Genomic DNA, 6,000 nt, shown 5'->3' on the forward strand with positions numbered 1-6,000 from the left:
TACACATTTAAAACATAATTTTACAAAGAAGAAAGTCATGTGCAGAACAATAAAATGAGCATGCTGGAATTTTAAGTCAGTGATCTGGAGGGTTAAAGTCCAGGAAATTTTGTAAAGGATAAAAGTAAAAGACAAAGAGATGAAAAAATTCTAAAAATACTAAAATATACAGAAGTAAGTCAGTAAGTTCTTCCTCCCCCTACTAGTAATTCTAGTAAGAGAAAACTAAGATTCCAAAATGAGTGGGGATAAAAATAATCAAAGATATATACTTAAACTAATATAATAATATTAGGCCAGAACTAAAGAACAACATAATGTGTTTAGATTGAAATGTTTCTCCAACTACTGAGTAGAAATAATGACAAAAGAGAAAACTACATCTAGGCACAGGTTTTTAAAACTGCAGAGCTCCAAGAATAAAGAGAAAGACAGAAAAGCTACAAAGAAATGGAAATCAGGCCATATGAGAACTGGTTTAAGGCACAAACACTGTTGGCTGACTACTTGCATTTTAATCTTGGTTCTGAAATATACTACAGTTCTATATGCTTAGACAGGTATTTAGAATCTCTGAGTCTCAATTTACTTATCTATAAGATTGGAACAATAATATTACTCACCTCTGATTGTGTTTTCAAGCTTATTAAATGTATGAACTGATGGATATGAATTGATTAAAATAATACGTGGTACACAGAACTAATTAAAATAAGCAACATTCCTGGATGTTTTGATAAAATAAAGCATTTTCAAATTTCTAAAGGGAAAATAATTTGAACCTAGAATTCTGCATCTAAAATAGTGATTCGATTCATGGAGAAGCCAAAAAGATGTAATTAGACTTTTAAGAAGTCATAAATTTCACCAACCATATAACCTTTTTAAATGTTAAGTTCTGAAATACATATGCAGAACATGCAGGTTTGTTACACAGATATACATGTGCCATGGTGGTTAGCTGCACCTGTCAACCCGTCATCTACGTTTTAAGCCTGGCATGCATTAGGCATTTGTCCTAATTCTCTCCCTCCCTTTGCCCCCAACCCTCCTACAGGCCCCAGTGTGTGATGTTCCCCTCCCTGTGTCCATGTGTTCTCATTGTTCCACTCCCACTTATGACTGATAACATGTGGTGTTTGGTTTTCTGTTCCTGTATCAGTTTACTGAGAATTATGGCTTCCAGCTTTATCCATGTCCCTGCAAAGGACATGAACTCATTCTTTTTTATGACTGCAGAGTGTTCCATGGGGTATATATGCCACATTTTCTTTATCCAGCCTATCATTAACGGGCATTTGGGTTGGTGCCAAGTCTTTGCTATTGTAAATAGTGCTGTAATCAACATATGTGTGCATGTGTCTTCATAGTAGAATGATTTATAATCCTTTGGGTATATACCCAGTAATGGGATTGCTGGGTCAAATGGTATTTCTGGTTCTAGATCCTTTAGGAATCACTACACTGTCTTCCACAATGCCAACTATATATCTTAAATGATAATTTTATTTAAAGAGATAATACAGAAAATTGGGGAAAACCCATCAAGAATGAAGACAATCAAAAAACAATGAAACTTTGCATGATTTAGAAAAGTTAGGGGAAGCTATAAAGAAAAACAAGAGAACCCATGGTACTTCAGATTTACAAAAGTCTATTTCAAACAGTAATTTTAATAATATGGAACTCCATGTCTTAGCACAGCAATTCCCAGATTGCTTCTACACTGAGTAATGTATACATACTCATAATTTTGTCACTGCTGTTTACTTCTTTTTTACAGTTGACTCAACATAAAAACAAATCACAAGAATCAAATCTACAAACTGCTGTAAAATATGATAAGCCTTGACAGTAGGAAAATAATAATATAATTAACCAATTTGGCAGTTCACAAAGGGATGAATGAAAGAAAAATAAATATAAATGCTAAATTCTTCATCTTTCACAGCAGGAAGTCCAGCAATAGCATCTGAAGACAATATATGAAAAAAACAATGGTTTATGGAATCAAGAAATTAACCTGCTTTTCTTCTAAGTACTGCACCATTGCAGTACCAAAGAGTAGATACAAGAGCAATTCATTTCTAGAAATAATGCAGCTAATAAACACAGAAGGAATGACAGAATATCACCATTTTACAACTCCTAATGAATTAACAGATCTTAGTATTTTTAAATGATAGCACAACAAAAATAGAGGCAAGTGTCTGCACCGTCACTGAAGTACTGTAGTTCCCCCAGCCAAAACAAAACAAAACTTGGGAGGCCAAGGAGGGCAGATCACCTGAGGTCAAGAGTTCAAGACCAGACTGGCCAACATGGTGAAACCCCATCTCTACTAAAAATACAGAAATTAGCTGGGCGTGGCGACAGGCACCTGTAATCCCAGCTACTTGGGAGGCTGAGGCAGAAGAATCGCTTGAACCTGGGAGGCAGAGGCTGCAGTGAACTGAGATCAAGCCACTGCATTCCAGCCTGGGCAACAGAGCAAGACTCCATCTCAAAAAAAAAAAAAAAAAAAAAAAAACTGAATCTGATCAAAACGCTAGTAGTAATGATTAATTTACAAGAAGTTTAGAGGCCAACAAAATATGTTAAATGACACCACAGGGATTAGGACACACACACACACACCCAACAGGACACACACATACAAAAACAAACAAGCAATCATAAGACCACACATCTTACAAATGAATAAATTAAAAGGGGATGAAGAAATTGCAAGAACCTTATAAGGCTTATCATCCAATCACAGTAGTGTCTTAACCATATTCTGATTCAAACAATCTTAAGAAGGAAGAAGAAAAGGAGGAAGAAAAATGGAAAAGAGAAAAAAGGAGGGAAGAGGAAAGGTGGAAAGGGGAGGTAAAGAGGAAAAAAATGGGGGCAAGGGAAGGGAAAGGAAATCACGTATTCTGTATTGGAACAGAATGGTGGAGTTACTTGATGAAAGGCATCAAGCTCCTGAAACCCTGCCTGGGGAAGAGCTGGTGGGTTAAAAATGGCTTCCAGTACCCAGTATAACCCTCTCCCTTTGAGTGTGGGCAGGACCTGTGAATTTAATGGCATAGTCTCTTTAATGATTCGGTTACATTATGTAAGACTTCATCATAGTAGACTAGGGAGATTCCCCCAAAGAAGGCTTATACCTTCTTAAAGGTGTAAGCTACCTTGTTGTGAGAAGGCCACTGTAGCTAAGATCTCAGGGTGAAATCTAAAGACATGGGAATCCCCAGCCAACAGCCAGCAAGAAAGCAGGTAACCTCAGTCCTTTAGCTGCAAGAAACTGAATTCTTCCAACAACCCAAATGAGCACCCATGGCGTCCCATGAGACCACCGCTCTGACAAACACCTTGATTTCAGCTCGATGAGATGCTGAACAGAGAACTCAGTTTACCCATGCCTGGGCTTCTGATCCATAGCAACTGCAAAATAATAAACTTGTAATGTTTTAAGCCACTATACCTGCCCTTAGACCAGGAATAAATTATTCTGTTACTGGAGTAAGAAATAAATTTCTATTGTCTTAAGCCACTGAAATGTAAGGGTGCACAGAATTTACCTGGAGGATCTTATTAATAAATACAGATTCTGATTCTACAAGTCTGGAGCAGGGATTGAAGGTGGATGCCACTTGCTGCTGTCGATGTACAGGTTTTACTGGCTGTGCTCGGATATGATGTCCCTTAATTTCTCCTCAACCTCCATTACCCAGCTCCCACCTTTGAAGGGGACTCCTTAAATGCCTAAGCACTGCTCGCTCTCTCTGACTTCAGGCCTTTGCAGCGTTCATCAAGATTGTCCTTTCCTCCGCCCCTCCCCACGCCCGGCCTCCCAGGGCCAGCAGGGGGCCCGTGCGCCACCGCCCTGCGAGCCCAGGAGACTCCCGGGCTTCCCGCGCCCGGAGCCACCTGTGCCACCTCCCTGTCTGGTCCGTTAAAGAACACCTAGAACTCCCACAAGACAGCTTCGCCCCAGGCTCTTCCCAAGGGACATCCCCGGCTTCTCACCGCGGACTCGGGACCGGTGGTGTCCAAAGACCCGTGAGCTGCGCGCCCCGCGGGGAAGGAGTGAAACAGACACCTAGCGCAGAGCCCAGGTGGAAGCTCCAGGTTACCCCAGACCTGGCCTAGGACTGGGCGCTCTGAGCCACCGCAGCCGCTCTTTTATGCCTGCAGGAGTTTCGGTTTCCTTTCTCCTCTCAGAAGCACTTAGGTTTCAGTTTCCCTTCAGCACGAATTAGGCGAGGCACATTCGTGGAAAGTTTAGCATCCTTCCCTTCAGTCAGAATCTTAAGAAGGGGAGCATAGCAAGACGTTAGTTAAAGGGTATGAAGTTACAATAGCTAGGAAGAACTAGTTCTGGTATTCTATTTTGCAGTAGGGTGTGTATAGTTAACAATAATGCATGTTTCAAAATAGCTAGAAGAGAGAATTTTGAATATTCTCATCACAAAGAAATAGTAAAGTTTTGAGGTAATGGATTGGCTAATTATCCTTTGATCATCACACAATGTATACATGTGTTGAAACGTCACATTGTACCCCAGAAATATGTGCAATTATTATGCGTCAATTAAAAATAAAATGAAACTTAAAAAAAAAAAAACCTTAGAGAGACAAAGGCAATAAAAATGGGCTTTGGAATTTGGGCATAAATATAGAGTAAATTGAGGCAGAAAAATTTGTAACATCTCGACAAGATAAAATCAAGAAGAGTTAGAATTTAGGAATAGATAAAATGTAAAACACGCTGTGGAATCTGAAACCCCGCAATGAAATGGGAGATCTTGCTGCTTCTACTTGTATGCAAAAAGAAAAAAGAAAGTATGTAACAATACATGAACTTTGAGTTTCTGTTATGAGAAGCTGATGATTTCTGTTCTGCATAAACTGTAATTGGTACTTTCATGGGCCAAGAATCAACATTAAAAAAAAAATAGAAAATGCAGAATGGTCACATTTATTTCTGCCTTAAATTGATGAAATGTTCTCTTAATTTTTGCCTGTTGATACTTGCAACGTGGGTTTCAATACTCATCTCCTCTCCTTTCAGTGTCCTAGAATGCTTGATTTCGTTAATGCTATAAATGTGCAAATATATTGGAAACAGAAGAAGGTGTGGAGGAAAGACAGCAGTGAATTTGGGTAATCACAGTGATAAGAAGCTACACGCTGCTTTGTCTACAAGGAAAGGAAAGAGCCAAGGTCCAGGCACTGCTTCACAGGGAACACAGAACACAGTCAGTAGTGAATGATACTTTGTCTTGCGAAAAATTAGAGAGTCAAGTTGTTAAAAGAGGGGGATATGGGGAAGGAGGACAATTCTCACATCCATCAGGCAATTACTTGTTTATTCATTTGTTTAGAAATTCATGTGTTTGTTAGTGATGAGATCAAGAAAGAAAATAAAAGACTCTAGAATTTAACACATGATTCATCTTAAATCAGCCGATATTCCTGTCTCCTTCACTGTGATCTCTGAAGTACCTGCCTGGGGTAGGCTGAATAATAACCTGCACACCTCCCTTCAAAAGAGGCCAAAATCCTAATTCCTGGAACCTGTGAATACGGTAACTTTCATAGCAAAAGTAATTTTGCAAAATAGATTAAATAAGAATCTTTAGAAGAGGAGATTACCCCTTACCCGGGATTATCCAGGTTTTCCCAAGGTCATCAGAAGGGCCCTTATAAGAGAGAGACGAGTTCGAGAGGGCAATGTGATGATAGAAACAGTCAGTGACAGAAGGTGGGGACACTACACAGATGGCTTTGAAGACAGTGGAAGGGACGACAGGCCAAGGAGTCAGGTGGTCTCTAGAAACTACCAAAGGCAAGGAAACATTGTTTTTTTCTACAGCCTCCAGAAATCAGCCCTGATAACACCTTGACTTCAGCCCAGAGAGACTGATTTTGAACCTCTGAGCTCAGAACTGTAAGAGAACAAACTTGTGTGGTATTAAGCCACTAAATTTGTGGTAATTTGTTACAGCA

The 6,000-nt window shown here is 39.5% G+C and overlaps 1 protein-coding gene across 1 annotated transcript in view; it reads right to left on the reverse strand.

The window, feature by feature from the left end:
* The window catches only part of DDX60 (DExD/H-box helicase 60), a 105,086-nt gene extending 100,938 nt beyond the window's left edge, over positions 1–4,148 (reverse strand). Inside the window, exon 1 of the mRNA XM_005556257.4 lies at positions 4,018–4,148. The gene's annotated coding sequence lies outside the window, so the exon portion shown is untranslated. The remainder of the gene's footprint in view (positions 1–4,017) is intronic.
* Between the last annotated feature and the right edge of the window lie 1,852 nt (positions 4,149–6,000).

This window comes from Macaca fascicularis, chromosome 5 (genome assembly GCF_037993035.2).
Source record: "Macaca fascicularis isolate 582-1 chromosome 5, T2T-MFA8v1.1".
Lineage (NCBI taxonomy): Eukaryota > Metazoa > Chordata > Mammalia > Primates > Cercopithecidae > Macaca > Macaca fascicularis.